This window comes from Mercenaria mercenaria, chromosome 17, assembly GCF_021730395.1.
Source record: "Mercenaria mercenaria strain notata chromosome 17, MADL_Memer_1, whole genome shotgun sequence".
NCBI classification, from domain to species: domain Eukaryota; kingdom Metazoa; phylum Mollusca; class Bivalvia; order Venerida; family Veneridae; genus Mercenaria; species Mercenaria mercenaria.
The window spans coordinates 49,291,258-49,311,944 of record NC_069377.1 but is presented as its reverse complement, the minus strand read 5'-3'; the positions used below and the strand labels follow the sequence as shown (position 1 = coordinate 49,311,944).

The following is a 20,687-nucleotide window of genomic DNA, read 5'->3' as shown; positions in this document are numbered from 1 at the left end:
TACCGTTTACTGTTGCATGATGGCGAATGAAATACGCCAACAGTGACATATAAAGATGCGACGTCACCAATTGAGGAAATTAAATCGATGCTCCCCATTTACTCTTATCGTGTACTGTTGCATGATGGCGAATGAAATACGCCAACAGTGACATATAAAGATGTGACGTCACCAATTGAGGAAATTAAATCGATAATATAGGTCAGTGGGTGACTTTCTTCAGGTAATGCAAACACGACAGGACATATAGCGTATTACACAAAACAAGTACAAGAATAAATTTGCTATTCAGAAATATATTTTTTTGCTGTTACATCATCATCGTGTTATTGGGCCAACGACGGAAAACCGTACCGGGATAATCGTTGTTGGGCCGTTGTTTGACCAACAATGGTAAATACAGCTGTTGGGCCAACGTTCAGCCAACCTTGAATTTAGGTCAGAACATTGGTCCAATATTTATTTTCAGGAAAAGACTGACACAGCGAATACATCGTTGAACCAACGTTAGAAGTAAAAGATATTCTATCAAGTGATCTATAATTATATATTTTACATGTCACTTTTTTATCATAAGCTTCTTCAGATAAACCCGCCGTGTATGTGTAACATGTAGTATTTAATTTTTTTCTGCACCCATTCGTAATCATAGTTCGGACTATTATATAAACTCAATACTTATCTGCAGCCATAATGATATTTTGAGCTATTTTAAATCAACTAGCTAAAGAATCTTATTTGTGAAAAAAAGTAGAAGTTTTAAAATATTTTTGATAGAGTTGTGGAATCTTAAATAGAATTTCTAATTCTGTAAATAACGTAACCTTTACGTTCTTCAATTTTTAACAAATATTTTTCTCGGTTAAATACAGACAAAGGCAAATTTTAAAATTTTTACTGGTATTTATTATGTCCAAGGGTTTATGTGCATCTGTATAGTTATTGTTAACAATTTTATGTTGATAGTTTAATCAACATTATGATTTTCAACATTTTTTTTTCAAGGTTGCTGTACAACAGATTAATTATGGAGAGTCCAGGAATGTAACGCACAGGAAGGGAAAAAAAAGAAAGGATGGGAAGTTGTAACTTTAGCGAGGAAAACAAACAATCAGACAGAACTATGACTTACAAGTATATACAGTAATCCATTTCAATAGGATTTAATCAGTGATTAAAAAAGAAAATGGCAGATTGTTTTTCAGTTAGAATTATAAAAGGCTGGAATCAATAATTGGCACGTTGTACATATAGTGTAGTGAGGAAATATAGCTTTATATTTCTTCAGGAAACTTGCTTACAAAATTCAAATAAATATTACAGTTGGACACTATGCTTCCCTCTTTCACTGCGTCTGACGGAAGAGTGGGGGGACTCTATGATAAGCAGTTATTAAATCCCACCAGGACTGAACTGTTTTGATATATGTCTTCTGGCCTGTTTCGTCGGTGTTTCTTAAGGGTGTTTCTCAAAGGTGTTTCTCTTGTTGCTCTGTCTTCTTCAAAGGCATTGAGTACATACGTTTTTGGTTCTGAAGGTTTGTTTTTATATATTTATACAGGAGCATTTGTGTGTTTTATATGCCATGCCTTTTTGTTTCTATTACGTGTGTTAGAGATTCACCTGGCGGGGATTACTTTTATTTACACTGTCCCGTGTCTTTGGAACATGGTAGGGATCAGAGTGAGGTTCGGTGCGCACCATAAACCGGTTTAAGCTTCCCAGTGGTGTTTTTGCCACTGACCGTTCCAAGGCGGTGCTTCACTGTGTTCCTTTATTTGTTCGTTTTGTCCTCGTGCGTATGCTTTGTAACAAGTACATGTTCTTGCATTAACTGCCCTGTGATATTCACTCACTTACTGACTGCATTCGTAAGCTCATATATTTTCTCGTTTCCTGATTAATTCGACCGTCTTTTTGTTTCACCAGGGATGTAGTTTTCAGTCAGATATAACCTCTATCTTTTTTTGATGATTTTGAATTTATGTCTTACAGAAAATGAATTCTTCATCGACATTGCTATGGCTTGCGGTTTGAGAAGACTGCACCTTGATCTTTTAACATTGTCGAGCAATAAATTCTGTTGCTCTTAAATGCGGACTCGATCGTCTGTAATTGTCAATGGTAAAAAGGCAATGGGGGTTGTTATCTGCCAATTTTGCACTTACCATCAGTTTATCTCGCGATGTTCCGAAGTGACAGGAATGTGTACATGAAAATAATTTCCCACCAGGTGGAATCCTTAAACAGGTAATGGTAGTAAAAGGCATGACATATAAACAAGAAAAAGAATGAGTAAATTATTTAAAAAAACAACAACAAGAAACCAGTACATATATTTTAAGTCACATCGACATAACCTCAGTAGGCATTTAAATACATGTACATGTACATGTACACTCATAAATATTCATAGAAAGCATAGCGTATTTAAAATATTCAGATGTACATACCACACTTTAAATATCAATGGCATTAAATCGTAATTTCAAAGTAATTACGTCTCAATATGTAAAAATGTTATTATTAGAGATAAGAACTATACATAATATTTACGACCCATGACATTTACTCACCGCTATTAACAAAATAATGATGATCGTAGTTATAATGTTGAACTCTATTATTCTTATGACCTTTTCACTTATTTTTTCTTCATGTTTTTCAGACTTTATGTGCCCTTTAACATTCCGCTTAAAATGGTGCTTGTGATACGTGAGGGGTGTGCACATTTCATTACCTCTCATGAAAAGACTCGATCAAACTGAGTCAGCTATTATGTTACTAGCTTGCATTCTATGCTTCCATAGGACCTTTCACATTTCTTACTATCACAACAGCAGTCATTGTAGTGTAGCGGTTTAAAAAATGTTATTTTGGGTGCGTGAGGAGTGTTGCACATTTCATTACCACCCATGAACAGACTCACTCAAATTGAGTCTGCTATTATGTTGTATGGTTGCTTTCTATGTTTCTGAAGGCTATTTTCACAGATTCTTGGAAGGGGAGAGGGCAGCTAAACCGACCCGTATTTTCCCTGAATATTTTGGACCCCCCAACCCCACCCATCAAAAAAAAATACACATTTTCTTATCCCTTGTTGACAGTAGAAATCACATCAACTCCTAATCGGTGCGTCTACTTGCTCTCTAAAATTGGGCTTTCCCCCATTATTTACTGTTATTTCTGAGAAAAATAAGTTTTTTTTTTTTGGATCAAAAGTGTGTGTTTGGCGGCTGGCTAAGCATATGATGCCGCCATCCTCTAAACTGGAAGGACCCGGTCCCATGGCCTTTCACGCTCCTACGCCTATGAATGTAGGTTCGAGCCTAACTCTTAATGGGAGTAAGCCATCCAGCTGGCTTACGGAAGGTCGGTGGTTTTAACCAGGTGCCCGCTCGTGATGAAATAACGCACGGAGGGGCTGCTGTGTTCCACTAAGCACCATCTAAACTGGAAAGTCGCCATATACTATAATAAACCCAACAAAAGCAAAGACCAAAAAAAAAACAGCAATGTTATTCATGTTATTCCTTTTTGTGATTTATTTTACTTCGTGTTCAATTTTATATTTTACTTCGGTAACCAGACTGCATAGAAAGGGGAGGAAACTTCCGGACCGAAGCTGTCAAAATTTCCCGCGAGTGTTATTTTATTTTTGCGATTGAAAGAACAAGTATATAAGAGGTATTTCATTAAAATAATGTACACTTTAGCTTTGTTATAACTATCGTTTCTTAAATGTGTGCAGACTTATGACTGACAACCACTACTTTAATTATTTCACTATGTTCTTTGTTTTGCTGTTTTGCATAAATTATTGGAAAACTTCAAAATATTTTGAGTCTTACTGAAATGAGTCAGTTATAATGATGTGACAGAATATTCAGATAATTTGAAAACAGGCTCAGCCAGTCTCTTAATATTTTTCTTTCTGATGTCCAAACAGTCCTTTACTACTGACTGGGAATGGCTTACTGTAGTTTTACTGAAATGGCACAGTATCAGAATACTTTTTAGCTCCACTATTCAGAGAAAAGGGGGGCTATTCTACTCGCCTCAGCATCGGTGTCGGTGTGACCTTCCTTGGTTAAAGTTTTTCGGCAACCTTTGTTTTTATGCCCCCGAAGGGAGGCATATAGTTTTTGAACCGTCTGTCGGTCTGTCCGCAATTTTCGTGTCCGGTCCATATCTTTGTCATCGATGGATGGATTTTCAAATAACTTGGCATGAATGTGTACCACAGTAAGACAACGTGTCGCGCGCAAGACCCAGGTCCGTAGCTCAAAGGTCAAGGTCACACTTTTCGGCAACCTTTGTTTTTCTGTTATATCTTTGTTACTATTGCTTATATCTTACTGTAAGATCACATAAACATTGTCAATCATACAAACAAAGTATGTGCAGGGGCTGGGCCCATTATGCATAAGGTCAAGGTCCCCAAGGTGTTATACTTAGGTTTTTAAGGTTAAAGTTTTTCGGCAACCTTTGTTTTTCTGTCATATCTTTGATACTATTGCTTTTATCTTACTGTAACTTCACATAAACACTGTCCAGCACACAAACAAAATATGTGCAGGGGCTGGGCCCATTATACCCGAGGTCAAGGTCACCAAGGTGTTATACTTAGGTTATTTTTAAGGTTAAAGTTTTTCGGCAACCTTTGTTTTTCTGTCATATCTTTGTTACTGTTGCTTATATCTTAGTGTAGGTTCACATAAACATTGCCCAGCACACAAACAAAGTATGTGCAGGGGCTGGGTCCATTATACCCAAGGTCAAGGTCACCAAGGTGTTATACTTAGGTCATTTTTAAGGTTAAAGTTTTTCGGCAACCTTTGTTTTTCTGTCATATCTTTGTTACTGTTGCTTGTATCTTAGTGTAGGTTCACGTATACATTGTCCAGCATACAAACAAAATATGTGCAGGGGCTGGGCCCATTATACCCAAAGTCAAGGTCAAAAAGTTGTTATACTTGGAATTATTTTCATGTTAATTTTTTTCGAAACCTTCATTTATAGACATATCTTTGGTACTTTAAAAGATAATGACTTAAAATTAACAATATTTCTTTATAATCATCATCTGCATTTGTGGTTACAATCCCCATAACTCTTATTATAACTCTATTGTATTTTTGACAGAATTATGCCCCTTTCATACTTAAAAGTTTTTTGGCAATCTTTGCTTTCTGGATATAACTTTAGTACAATATAAGATAAAGACTTGAAACTTGAAATGTATCTGCATCATCATCATCTGCATGAGTGGTAACAATCCCCATAACTCTGATTTTTATTTTTGACCAAATTATGCTCCTTTTATACTTAATTTTTTTTTTTGACAAACTTCGTTTTCTGGACATAACTTTGGTACTATATTATAAGATAATGACTTGAAACTCAAAATATATCTTAACCATCATCATCTGCATATGTGATAAATCCCAATAACTCTAATTTTTGTTCTTGACAGAATTATGCCCCTTTGTGTTTCTTCCTTTTAAAGTAGAGGTCTCTTATTGAGACATATATTCATTTTCCTGTCAAACTGCCAAATAGTGGAGCACGCTGTCTTATGGACAGCTCTTGTTTGGGGAAAACATGGCTATTAATAAAGCTGTTTATTCATATACATTTAAAAAAAAATGGTATCAATTAAAGTATACAAAGCATCAAAATTTCTGGGAAAGTTATATAAATATTTCTATTTCAGAAAGAAATTATATCTTCAGATTTACAGAATGAGATGATCAATTGATTGAAGTGTAGATGCCCTTGCCTTGTTATTCCGAGCCCCTTAACTAATATTTCAGCTTTTGCCAATAATCAGTTGCAAAAGATTTTTTGCTACATTATGATACTCCCAACAATTAAATTTAAAAAATCCCCAAAAGGAAAATTTCTAAAAACTGTTGTAACTGAATAACCAAAACTTTCACATGATGACCCTCACCCTCTGAACCAGCCAGATGTTCTCTCATTGAACTGAGACTTGTGATCATTTGTACTAGTTCTCTAAAACTAAGACATTTTCTGGAAAAGTTATTTTTTAAAATAAAGAACAGACTCAGGAAAGTTGGAAAAAATGGCCGGACATTCGGTCCAGTAATACCTAAAAATCTGCTGAACTGAAAAACAATAAGCCGGACCGAGTAAAATATCAGTGCACTGCATATATTGCTTTTCTCCATCGTACAAGCCAGTTGCAATTTTTAGTCCTTAGTTTCTTAGTTTTTTTTTTCTTTTCACTATGATGGTCGGGCGTTAATTTACATTTCTTTCTCGGTTCTGCCCCGGCATAATGTTAGTGACACAATTTTGATGTGTTGTGTGAGATGTTGCAGTTCTCGGGGTACAATAAATGCCGGTCAGTTGCACCACATCCGGTTTAAGAAACAGCGGACCGCGTCGGACCGACGAATTTCCGAAAGTTTGTAAGAAAAGGTATATAAATGTGCCTGTACATCAAAATGTTTTACAGTAAATGGTTATTATTTCCTTTTAAAACGTAACATATTACCTCAGTGATTTGAAATTAAATTAAAGCAAATTATGTTAAAAAAATTTCCGATGTGTATATTTCTATTTTAGTGTGGATATTACAATTTTCTGTTTACGCCTTTTCAACTGTCATATGGTTAGCCAAAATATGTATAGAATTTAGAAACTGGAAACTACTTTTAAATCAATGAGAAGGCTCAGAATTATGAAAAAGAGGCATATAGGTCAAGCAATATACCCAATCAGCTTAGTGTAGCAGATAGGTCACATTGACCGATCAGGCTTCAAAGACCAGTCTGGCTTCAGGTTTATTTATATGGCGGAAAGTAGAAATTTTGTCTCTTTCATATAGAATGACTTTGATTCCTGTAAAAATCATGACTTAACTGACAATAATTGCAGTAGATCTGTAACCCTTATTGTTACACTGTTTGTTTTGAGCTAACATGAGCACATAGTGCTCACTGTGAGCTGTTACCATTGCTCTGTGGCTGCCATCATCAGTATATGATAATACCTGCTCTTCATGAAACATCATTAACATGGTCAGAGTATTTGTTTTAATGAAAGGTAGGTAAACATTGACAACTGGGTCATCTGGCAGGGCCATTTTATATTTCTGTCATAAAATTACTTAAATATCCTGCAGTTTCTCTGTAAACTTGACTTTACATCAAGATTTTTCTACCTCATTTGCCCAAATACCGAGCTATTTTCCCTACAAATAACACATGCAAGCCCCTTCATGTCTGAGTGAAAAAACCTGCCCGGTCACTAGGTTTTTTAATTGTTTCATTACTCCAGAAGCCACATTTTCTAAGTTTGATGTTCAGGAAACTGTCAAATGTTTGTCTTTATGAAATTTAGTTCTAGTTAGAAACTGGGTAATCTGAAGTCAAATACTAGGTCTCGTGGTCACATCATAGCAAAACCTTGTTCATGAAACCGTATTAGAATGTTTGTCCTAATAAAGTCTATGTCAGGTTCGAAATTTTGTCAGCTTGACTCAAAAACTAAGGCCCTTTGTCACTCCATAGAAAAATTGGTTATCATGTTCTACCTGAAGTAGGTGAAATATAGAGAAAATGTATGTTTTAATGAAATCTAGGTCATTTAGGAGACAAGCTATACAAGGCCTGTTTGTAGAAATAATCAACTTATTATCAAGGGCAAAATCTTTAATGGAAATGTCACTCTGACTCCAGATATAGTGCTCACCAGAAGGGGTTCAGCCAATCAGTTGGAATTGAAATGACAGCAACAGGTTATTCGCAGGATTTGTCTTAATAACTTGACATTAAACTTTACATTAATAAGCAAAATACTGGTTGGATTTTAGTCAAACGTAGTAGAGAGAGTAAGACCAAGTGTAATGTTGTATTACCAGGATTGATTGGTTGAATAGTCTTTGTTGTAGTTAAGGTCCTTTGAATTTGATTTTGTACATATTTTGTTGTGACTTATTCTGAGATACTTCTGAGTACTAGTAATGCTAAACTTTGTTTTGTTGCAATTCTTGACAGTAGAAATATTTATGCAGTTATAGCCAAGGCATGCCTACTACTGTCATATTACACTGAAGTTAGGTAGTGTGAGCAGTTTTAAATTTACTTGCATTTTATGCCTCCTCAGTGATATGAAATTTTTCAGTCTTGAATAACTCATCGATTTATCTAAGTAGGGGGATCAAACCTTTTAGTTCTATCCTTGGGCAAGGTGAATGTTCTTCATTATGATATAATAAAAGGTATTGTGTCTGAAGTCTCTGATTCATGTGGAGAAGTTGGCAGTTACTTGCGGAGAATAGGTTAGAACTGGTGGAGAATCCAGGAACATTGGTTAGGTTAACTGCTTGCTGTTAAAAAATAACTGAAATATTGTTTAACCCTTAGCCTGCTGCAGGCGAATTTAACAGCCTTTGCAAACAGCTTGGAACCAGATCAGATGCCGATTAAATCGGCGTCTGATCAGGTTCCAAGCTGTTTGCTACTCTGACAATATTTCTTTCAATTTTGGAGCAAATTGAATGAACTTTACAATTTTAGCAGAGATGACATTTCCAGCAGACGACAATTTATCTAGCATGCTAAAGGTTAAAAATGATGCTAAACCCAAAACAAACAAATTGAAAGTCTTTTATAGTCCTACATGGTATGTCAAAAAACTGGTTACTGTTTTACTCTAAAAATGTGGTGTGAGATAGATGGGATTTTGCACCATTTTGTATCATAGTATAAATTATCAATCGAAAAAAAAATTTGATTAAAGATTTTTAGTGAGATTTTTCAAAATTGATTATCTTTTTGTTATATTGGGAAATGTTGTTTGGCAGGCATGCTACTGGAAATAAATTTATTCTGAAGCTACACAAACTTAAAACTTTAATTTTGCTTCAGGTTGCTTAAATATACTAGTATCTATCATGTGTAACTAGAAAATATGTTGAAATAAAAAGTTTATAGGGGCGCAGTTAGAATTTTATAAAAATACTGACAAAACACACATTTTTAATAGAGATTTATCGCTGCTGTATAAAATGGATCTTTTTTTGTTCCTTAAATTACTCTCTAACAGAACATAAGAAAAGAGAAAAATGTCATAAAGTGTTGATTAAATGAGACTGACCACCTTTAAGTATGTTTTATAATGATATTCAGGCCCTTTTGATTATTTAAGAGGAACATGTTTATTTAAATGTGGCATACTTCCATCATTTTTAGCTCACCTGTCATGTAGTGACAGGGTGAGCTTTTGTGATAGCCCTTCGTCCGTCGTCCGTCCGTCGTCCGTCCACAATTTCTTGTCTGCACGATAGAGGTTTCATTTATGATTTTATTTTAACCAAACTTGCACACAACTTGTATCACCATAAGATCTTGGTTCCTTTCTTGAACTGGCCAGATCCCATTATCGGTTCCAGGGTTATGGCCCCCGAAAGGGCCAAAATTAGCTATTTTGACGTTGTCTGCACAATAGCAGCTTTATTTATAGTTTGATTTTTACCAAACTTGCACACAACTTGTATCACCGTAAGATCTTGGTTCCTTTCTTGAATTGGCCAGATCCCGTTATGGGTTCTAGAGTTATGGCCCCTGAAAGGGCCAAAATTAGCTATTTTGACCTTGTCTGCACAATAGCAGCTTCATTTATGATTTGAATTTAATTAAACTTGCACACAACTTGTATCACCACAAGATCTTGGTTGATTTCTTGAACTGGCCAGATTCCGTTATGGGTTCCCGAGTTATGACCCCTGAAAGGGCCAGAATGAGCTATTTTGACCTTGTCTGCACAATAGCAGCTTCTTTTATGATTTGATTTTAATCAAACTTGCACACAACTTGTATCACCACAAGATCATGGTTCCTTTCTTGAACTGGCCAGATTCTATCATGGGTTCCAGAGTTATGGCCCCTTAAAGGTCCAAAATTGGTTATTTTGGCTTTTGCAGCCATATAGAGACTTCATTATGGTTATATTTGATACAAACTTCCAAAATATCTTCAACAACAATAAATCTTGGATTCCATGACAAATCAGATCCAATCGTAGGTTTCAGAGTTATTTTATATCTGATTACCTCCCCTGATTGTAATCAAAATGGATTTATATCAGTAAGTACTTACAGGACTTATTTGAAATTTCATTATTGTCATTAGTTGGACTGAGCCAATCAGGGTAGATAACTATGGACTGATTTTATGTCAAATTACTCCCTTTATTTCAAAATAGAATGGGTATTCTCCGTAACTAATGAAGATACTGATCCGAAATTTTTTTTTATGTCAACAGATTTATTTGGCCCAGATCCTTCTTTTGTTCACTTACAAAAAATTTTTTTTTTAATTACTTCCTTTTTACGTTACTATAAATAGCTTATTTTTAGTACCTTTTTACCCTCATCTGATTTTTTTGAAAAAAAATGAGAGTTATGTCTCACTTGAGCGGTTGTCGGCGTCGGCGTCGGCGTTGCCTGGTTAAGTTTATGTTTAGGTCAGCTTTTCTCCAAAAACTAAAAAAGCATTGCTTTGAAACTTGGAATATTGTTCCCCATCATAAGCTGACCTGTATAGCAAGAAACATAACTCCCATCTTGCTTTTTCCCAAGATTTATGGCCCCCTTTTGTACTTAGAAAAAATCAATTTCTTGTTAAGTTTATGTTTAGGTAAATTTTTCTCCTAAACTATCAAGCTATTGCTTGAAACTTGGAATACTTGTTCCCCAAACATAAGAGACCCTGTACGTCAAGAATCAAACTCCATCTTGCTTTTGAAAGATTTATTGCCCCTTTTGGACTTAGAAAATCAGTTTTCTTGGTTAAGTTTTATTTTTAAGGTCAGCTTTATCCTAAACTATCAAAGCTATTGCTTTAAAACTTGCAACACTTGTTTACCATCATAAGTTGACCCTGATAGCAAGAAACATAACTCCGTCCTGCTTTTTGCAAGATTTAGGGCCCCCTTTTTGACTTAGAAAATATCAAAATTTCTTGGTTAAGTTTTATGTTTAGGTCAACTTTTTCTCTTAAACTATCAAAGCTATTGCTTTGAAACTTGCAACACTTGTTCACCATCATAAGCTGACCCTGTACAGCAAGCAACAAAACTCCATCCTGCTTTTTGCAATAATTATTGCCCCTTTTGGACTTAGAAAATCATTTTCTTGGTTGAGTATTATGTTTAAGTCAACTTTTCTCATAAACATTAAAGCTATTGCTTTAAAACTTGCAACAGTTTTTCACCATCATAAGTGGACACTGTACATCAAGAAACATAACTCTATCCTGCTTTTTGCAAGAATGATGGCCCTTTTAGACTTAGAAAATCATGGTAGGACAAAAATTTCTATTACACAAAAAAAATCAAAATGAGCGTCAGCACCCGCAAGGCGGTGCTTTTGTTTAAAATGGCCGTAGGGAAAAACCGAGACCACTTTTCTGTTTTACAACATGGATGGTACCTCCAATTTTTAGGTGTATTTTGACATATCTGTACCTTGTAAGAATTTTTTTTTCTTTTTGGTTAAATTTCTTCCCTTTGTTGTTCCTGTCCTTTGGACTTAGATATTTTTTCTGAGGACCTTCTTGTTCTCAAGTGCAATGATAACAGGTGAGCGATATAGGGCCATCATGGCCCTCTTGTTCAGTTTTTGATTGTGTCGATATTCCAGAAATCGGTAATGACATATCATTGACTTTTCAGTAAATCAATATCACCAGTAACGATGAGCGCCCTATAACAGGGTCCAAGGTCACTGTTTCTAAAAATAGAGAAAAAAAATGCTAATTAAATCAGCCATTAAAACGTAACTTTTATTTCTTTAAAATAGTTTGCAGTGTAAAAAACTTTTATATCCAGGATTAGATTTATTGTTAGAACTTTTTTTTACTTCAAATACTTCCATAAAACCTGTATGATGAAATCAATATGTTCATGCCAGTTTGTGTTTGTGATGCCTCTATGTCTGGTGAATTTTCGTCTGACAGATTGATGGATGCTATACTGAATCCAATCCTATTCTAGAGTGAATTAATCTCATAGAAGCTGCTGGTCCAAAAATTGGCATGTTTTAGATTATTTCTCTTTAGCTAGATAATGCGTCACTTTGGTACTGAAGCTAGATAATACTCCACTGTGTTGCTAAAGCTAGATAATGCTCCACTGGTGCTCAAGCTTGATAATGCTCCACTATGGTGTAGAAGCTAGATAATGCTCCACTGGTGCTCAAGCTAGATAATGTTCCACTATGGTGTAGAAGCTAGATAATGTTCCACTGTGGTGTAGAAGCTAGATAATGTTCCACTATGGTGTAGAAGCTAGATAATGCTCCACTGTGGTGTAGAAGCTAGATAATGCTCCACTGTGTTGCTGAAGCTAGATAATGCTCCACTGTGTTGCTGAAGCTAGATAATGCTCTACTGGTGCTCAAGCTTGATAATGCTCCACTATGGTGTAGAAGCTAGATAATGCTCCACTGTGTTGCTGAAGCTAGATAATGTTCCACTGTGTTGCTGAAGCTAGATAATGCTCTACTGGTGCTCAAGCTTGATAATGTTCCACTATGGTGTAGAAGCTAGATAATGTTCCACTGTGGTGTAGAAGCTAGATAATGTTCCACTATGGTGTAGAAGCTAGATAATGTTCCACTGTGGTGTGGAGCTAGATAATGTTCCACTATGGTGTAGAAGCTAGATAATGTTCCACTGTGGTGTAGAAGCTAGATAATGCTCCACTGTGGTGTAGAAGCTAGATAATGTTCCACAGTGGTGCTAAAGCTAGATAATGTTCCACTGTGATGTAGAACCTAGATAATGCTCCACTGGTGCTCAAGCTAGATAATGCCCCACTGTGGTACTAAAGCTAGATAATGCTCCACAGTGGTACTAAAGCTAGATAATGTTCCACTGTGATGTTGAACCTAGATAATGCTCCACTGGTACTCAAGCTAGATAATGCTCCCTCCACTGTGGTGTAGAAGCTAGATAATGTTCCACTGTGGTGCTGAAGCAAGATAATGCAACACTGTGGTGCTGCATCAAGATAAAACTCCATCGTGGTGCTGAAGCTAGATGTATTGCACTATGATGTGGAAGCTAGATTATGCTTAACTATGGTATGAAAGCTAGATAATGCTTTACTGTAGTGTAGAAGCTAGATAATGTTCCACTGTGATGTAGAAGCTAGATAATGTTCCACTGGTGCTCAAGCTAGATAATGTTCCACTGTGATGTAGAAGCTAGATAATGCTCCTTTGGTGCTCAAGCTAGATAATGTTCCACTGTGATGTAGAAGCTAGATAAAGGTCCACTGGTGCTCAAGCTATATAATGTTCCACTGTGATGTAGAAGCTAGATAATGTTCCACTGGTGCTAAAGCTAGATAATGTTCCACTGTGATGTAGAAGCAAGATAATGCTGCACTGGTGCTCGAGCTAGATAATGTTCCACTGTGATGTAGAAGCAAGATAATGCTGCACTGGTGCTAAAGCTAGATAATGTTCCACTGTGATGTAGAAGCTAGATAATGCTCCACTGGTGCTAAAGCTAGAAAATGTTTCACAGTGGTGCTAAAGCTATATACTGTTCCACTGCGATTTAGAAGCTAGATAATGTTCCACTGGTGCTCAAGCTAGATAATGTTCCACTGTGATGTAGAAGCTAGATAATGCTTCACTGGTGCTCAAGCTAGATAATGTTCTTCTGTTATAGAAGCTAGATAGTGTTCCACTGGTGCTCTAGCTAGATAATGTTCCACTGTGATGTAGAAGCTAGATAATGTTCCACTGTGATGTAGAAGCTAGATAATGGTCCACTGGTGCTCAAGCTAGATAATGTTCCACTGGGATGTAGAAGCTAGATAATGTTCCACTGGTGCTCAAGCTAGATATCTTCCACTGTGATGTAGAAGCTAGATAATGTTCCACTGGTGCTCAAGCTAGATAATGCTCCACTGTGATGTAGAAGCTAGATAATGTTCCACTGGTGCTCAAGCTAGATAATGTTCCACTGTGATGTAGAAGCTAGATAATGCTCCACTGGTGCTCAAGCTAGATAATGTTCCACTGTGGTGTAGAAGCTAGATAATGTTCCACAGTGGTGCTGAAGCAAGATAAATCTCCATTGTGGTGCTGAAGCTAGATGTATTGCACTATGGTGTGGAAGCTAGATTATGCTTCACTATGGTATGAAAGCTAGATAATGCTCCACTGTGGTGCTGAAACTAGATACTGCTCCACTGTGGCGTGGAAGCTAGATTATGCTTCACTTTGGTATGAAACCTAGATAATGCTCCACTGTGGTGTTGTAACTAGATAATGCTCCACTGTGGTGTTTTAACTAGATAATGCTCCACTGTGGTGTGGAAGCTAGATTATGCTTCACTTTGGTGTGGAACCTAGATAATGCTCCACTGTGGTGTTGTAACTAGATAATGCTCCACAGTGATGTTGTAACTAGATAATGTTCCACTGTGGTGTAGAAGCTAGATAATGTTCCACAGTGGTGCTGAAGCAAGATAAATCTCCATTGTGGTGCTGAAGTTAGATGTATTGCACTATGGTGTGGAAGCTAGATTATGCTTCACTATGGTATGAAAGCTAGATAATGCTCCACTGTGGTGCTGAAACTAGATACTGCTCCACTGTGGCGTGGAAGCTAGATTATGCTTCACTTTGGTATGAAACCTAGATAATGCTCCACTGTTGTGTTGTAACTAGATAATGCTCCACTGTGGTGTTTTAACTAGATAATGCTCTACTGTGGTGTGGAAGCTAGATTATGCTTCACTTTGGTATGGAACCTAGATAATGCTCCACTGTGGTGTTGTAACTAGATAATGCTCCACAGTGATGTTGTAACTAGATAATGCTCCACTGTTGTGTTGTAACTAGATAATGCTCCACTGTGGTGTTGTAACTAGATAATGCTCCACTGTTGTGTTGTAACTAGATAATGCTCCACTGTGGTGTTGTAACTAGATAATGCTCCACAGTGATGTTGTAACTAGATAATGCTCCACTGTTGTGTTGTAACTAGATAATGCTCCACTGTGGTGTTGTAACTAGATACTGCTCCTCTGTGGCGTGGAAGCTAGATTATGCTTCACTTTGGTATGGAACCTAGATAATGCTCCACTGTTGTGTGGAAGCTAGATTATGCTTCACTTTGGTATGAAACCTAGATAATGCTCCACTGTGGTGTTCTAACTTAGATAAATGCTCCACAGTGATGTTGTAACTAGATAATGCTCCACTGTGGTGTTGTAACTAGATAATGCTCCACTGTGGTGTTCTAACTAGATAATGCTCCACAGTGATGTTGTAACTAGATAATGCTCTACTGTGGTGTGGAAGCTAGATTATGCTTCACTTTGGTATGAAACCTAGATAATGCTCCACTGTGGTGTTCTAACTAGATAATGCTCCACAGTGATGTTGTAACTAGATAATGCTCCACTGTGGTGTTGTAACTAGATAATGCTCCACTGTGGTGTTTTAACTAGATAATGCTCCACTGTGGCGTGGAAGCTAGATTATGCTTCACTTTGGTATGGAACCTAGATAATGCTCCACAGTGGTGTTCTAACTAGATAATGCTCCACAGTGATGTTTTAACTAAATAATGCTCCACTGTGGTGTTGTAACTAGATAATGCTCCACTGTGGCGTGGAAGCTAGGTTATGCTTCACTTTGGTATGGAACCTAGATAATGCTCCACTGTGGTGTTCTAACTGGATAATGCTCCACTGTGGTGTTGTAACTAGATAATCCTCCACTGTGTTGTTCTAACTAGATAATGCTCCACTGTGGTGTTGTAACTAGATAATGCTCCACTGTGGCGTGGAAGCTAGATTATGCTTTACTTGGTATGGAACCTAGATAATGTCCTGCTGTTGTGCTGAAGTAGTCTGGCTACCAACTAGATAATCTTCATTTTTTTTTTTTTTTTTTTGGAAAAAAATAATTTATATTCTGACTTTATCTATGTTAGTATAGTATGTTTTGAAAAGGGAGATAATGTGGTGACCTAATAATCTAGAATTATAATCATCAAGGTGGAGTTTATTACAGAAACTGCTTTGTTGACTGATTGGTATGCTATTCAGGAAAGACAGAAACTGCTGATACAAACTGTGCTAATGATAACTTCCAGCTGTGCTTGTTAAAAAACAATTCCTCCTTAAACAACAGTTCCTCCAGATAACTGCTTTCTGCACTGTTAATTGGTGTCTGCTTCAGCAGAAAACAGAATCTGTCTGTAACTGTTGTTGTTTTTGTTTGACACTGTAAAGTTGATATACAGTCCAACCTCCACTAACTGTCCCCTTTATTAAGCGTAAGCCTGTCACATAAGACCAACTTGATTCCCACCTTTAAAGATGACTGTTAGGAAAGGATAGTATTGTACTGTAACTAAAATATGGAAAACCTCTTCACTGTATAAAAGTTTGCATGGGAAAAATTAAAAACTAAGGAAAAAGTATCAGTTAAGGAGGAAATGGTTAAATTGAAGTAGTGTGAAATCAGTTAGATTTTGTGGTTTCAAAAGTGGTACTTTTTTGTTTAGTTTCAGAATGTTCTGTGGGAGTTAATTCCATAGACTGCCATAACTGTGAAACCAAAAAAAAAATAGTTACATGATGTCACAGTATTGTGCCAAAATGGAAGAACTGTGAATTTATTAAATGTTTAAACTTTATTATACATCGTTTTCACAGAAATGATTTTTACAGCTACCGTAAGCACAATGACTCGTGCCTCAGTAAGGGACTGAGGAGAGCACAGTCAAAATTACACTTTCGCCTGGATTCAAACTTATGACCTCCAGGCCAGGAGTCATTCTACCCCTTCACCATTGCAAAATTTAATTAGTGAAGAAAAGAAAACCAACAATAATAGTTGCCAAAAGAACGTGTGAGGGAGTTAATTATCTATCAAACAAGAGGTGAAGATGTTAAATTGTAACATTGTCTGTCTACCTTATTTTGATTGCCCAGAAAGCTATAGGAAATCCAAACTTGAGCCGCGTCATGAGAAAACCAACATAGTGTGTTTGCGATCAGCATGGATCCAGACAAGCCTGCGCATCCGGGCAGTCTGGTCAGGATCTATGCTGTTCGCTAACGGTTTCTCTAATTGCTATAGGCTTTATAAGCGAACAGCATGCTGGTCGCAAAGGCAGTATGTTGGTTTTCTCATGGTGCGGCTCATTTGAATTATTCACGGCTCATTTACCAATGTGAAAAAGATCTGAGAGCAATGATCAGCAATCTACTGTTTGATCCATCTTTATTGTAACAAGAATTTTGCTTGACTTCTCAGTACTATTCAGGAGGGCAAAAGCATACTAAATTGCTGACTGTTATGCTTTATAAAACTGAGAAATTTTCCATTGCTGCAGCATACCCCAGATAACCCTTTATAAATGTCTGTAACATTACATTAACGTTGTCAGTGCTTAATAAGAAAAAATTAGAAGAAGAGATACAAGAAAAAAATCAGTCAAACAAACACACTGTAAAATCAGCTCAAAAATGAGACTCCAAATTGTTGTGGTGGTATATGACCTGAGTTTCCATTGCAAATTACTTCATGCCTAGATGTCAAACAAAGACCTTTCTTGTGATTTCAACAAAACAATGCAATGAAGATAAGTATAAATGCTTGACAGAGCAAAATCAGCACCACCAATATGTGACTACCACTTTTTTCGCTGTTTAGTGCCTGTAAATTTATACTGTCAAACTTCATTCGCTCAAACTTGGCGGGACCAACAAAATTTGTTCCGAGTTATCTGTTGTTTGAGCTATTGAACAAAATACATTATACAAGGGTTTTACTGGGATTTGACAAAAGTTTTTAGCTAATCTGATTTTTTGGAAAAAAATGAGTTATTGTCATCACTTAATCGGCATTGGCATTGGCGTTGCCTGCTTAAGTTTTGTGTTTAGGTCAGCTTTTCTAATAAACTATCAAAGCTATTGCTTTAAAACTTGCAACACTTGTTCACCATCAATAGCTGACTCTGTATAGCAAGAAACATAACTCCATCCTGCTTTTTGCAAGAATTTTGGCCCCTTTTGGACTTAGAAACTATCAGATTTCTTGTTTAAGTTTTGCATTTAGGTCAACTTTTCTCCTTAACGGTCAAAGCTATATATATTGCTTTAAAACTTGCAACACTTGTTCACCATCAAAAGCTGACTCTGTACAGCAAGAAACATAACTCCAACCTGCTTTTTGCAAGAATTATGGCCCCTTTTGGACTTACAAAATATCGGGTAGGACAATATCTCTATTATACAGAGACAAAAAAATCAGATGAGCGTCTGCACCCACAAGTTGGTGCTCTTGTTTGATTTTTTGATGAATTGTTATAATACTGTCAGGACATCTTAAAAAGTGATTTTACTGGCAGAAAAATTACATTTTTGGCCATAAGATTTACAATTCATCCCAAAAGGCTAAACTCTGCCAACCCTAATAGAGACGGGATTACTTACATCTGAAAGCTGAAGAAATCCTCAGGGCTTTGGTGGATCAAACATTATATCTCTTTACAGCTGCTTTTAGAAAAAAATAAAGCAAATTAAAAGCTATTTTCTGTCAGAAAAAGTTGTAAAAAGGTCTGTTCAGAGATGTGTTTGAAACAAAATGAGGAAACAACTGTATTTAAAAGTTGTAACAGTTCTTTTTTTATGGCTTGCAATTTTATTGGTCTCTCAGCTGCCTTTTATGAGAATCATAATCTGCAGGAACAGCTTTATTATTTATACATGCATCTGTTTAACACCACTTTCACTCAGATCATATATTACAGACATTTTATATATAACTGGTGTTTAAGACATATTTTCCTGATCTACTATCAAAAAAAAGAGTTTATATTTTGTTTTATTGGCACCAACAGTTACTGTAAGTTTGATAGTGATAATACCTTTGAACTTCCTCCTTATTGGTGAATATTTGAAAGTTACATTCATATGCCTAGAGTGATTACGGTATTTGTGAGGCCCCATCCAACCCAAGTTTTCATGCAACCCTGTCCCTTTATTATGGTCTGTACTAAAAACATTCCTTAGCAGCTATTTAGAGGATGGCACATTATGTTGGGGCGTCCGTGTTCAATAGACGCAATTCTAGTTTTATTATCGGTTGATTTCATTCACACAGAATCTACAGTATATTTTGCTCATATTTTGTATATCTCCATAAACAAAGTTTAAGAGTGGGTATACAGGAGTCACAGTGTTGGTGCATCTGTCATTTAATGCTCCTGTAATAAATCTTGGAAGGTGTGACTTAAAATTCAACTCAAGGTGAGCTTTTGTGACCACTTCATGTCCTTTGTACGTGTGTCAACAATTTCTTGTCTGCACGATAGTGGTTTCATTTATGATTTGATTTTAACCAAACTTGCACACAACTTGTATCACTATAAGATCTTGGTTCCTTCCTTGAACCAGCCATATTCCACCATAGGTTCTAGAGTAAGGGTCCCTGAAAGGACCAGAAATTGGCTATTTTGGTGTTGTCTGCACAATAGCAGTTTCATTTAAGATTGGATTTTAACCAAACTTGCACACAAGTTGTTTTACCATAAGATTTCGGTTCCTGTCTTGAACCAGCCATATTCAACAATGGGTTCCAGAGTTAGGGCCCCTGAAAGGACCAGAAATTGCCTTTTTTTGTCTCGTCTGCACAAAAGCAATTTCATTTATGATTGGATAAAAGCAATTTCATTAATGATTGGATTTTACCAAACTTGCACACAACCTGTATCACCATAAGATCTCGGTTCCTTTCTTGAACCAGCCATATTCCCGCCATGGGGCGTGGTCACTTTTCCTTATATGTATATAGTGGAAATTTAAAAATCTTCTTGTGTGAAACTGCTGGCCCAATTTTATAATAATTTTACACAAATGTCCTTGTCTGACCCGCTACCAAGACTGTTCAAATTATTTTGATTCATCAAAAAACATGGCTGCCAGGGGGAGTGGTCACTTATTCCTATATGTATATAGTAGAAACATAGGAAATCTTCATGTATAAAACTGTTAGCCCCATTTTAAATTAATTTCACACAAATTGTCCTTGTGTGACCTACAAATATTGTTCAGATTTTTCTGAATTGTCAAAAAACATGGCTACCAGAGGGTGTGGTCACTTTTCATCAACAATTTCTTTAAACAACATCACCAAAACCACTGAATGGATTTTGATGAAACTTTACACAAATGATCTCTGGGTGGCCCTCTTTCAGAGTTGTTCAAATGGTTCTGGTTCATTGAACATATGGGTCTTTTTAGTTAAAAATAGGTTTTCGGCTATCAGACTTTAAAAATCTTTTTCACTAGAGCTTTGATATTTGGCATGTGATATATGGGTTTGACTCTCTACCATACTTGTCCAAATTATTGCCCTAAGTTCAAAAATAGCCACACCCCTGTGTGTGGCATGTACTTACCATAGGCTTATATATGTAAAAAAAACAACTTAGGAAATCTTCTTCCTTGAATCATTAATAGCTAGAGCCTTGATATTTGGGTGGAGTGTATATCAAAATCCCCTTGATCAAAATCCCCTCCACTGAAAAATGACTGGGTGTTACAAAATCCCCTTCACACACTTGCAGGGGTTATCATAATCCCCTCTGTGATTAACATTATAGATATATAGATAT

At 36.4% G+C, this 20,687-nt stretch overlaps 1 protein-coding gene across 1 annotated transcript in view; it reads left to right on the top strand.

Moving 5' to 3' along the window:
- The first annotated feature begins 3,589 nt into the window (after positions 1-3,589).
- Positions 3,590-20,687, top strand: part of LOC123536284 (protein P200-like) — a 132,448-nt gene continuing 115,350 nt past the window's right edge. The window contains exon 1 of the mRNA XM_053528114.1: positions 3,590-3,687. The gene's annotated coding sequence lies outside the window, so the exon portion shown is untranslated. The remainder of the gene's footprint in view (positions 3,688-20,687) is intronic.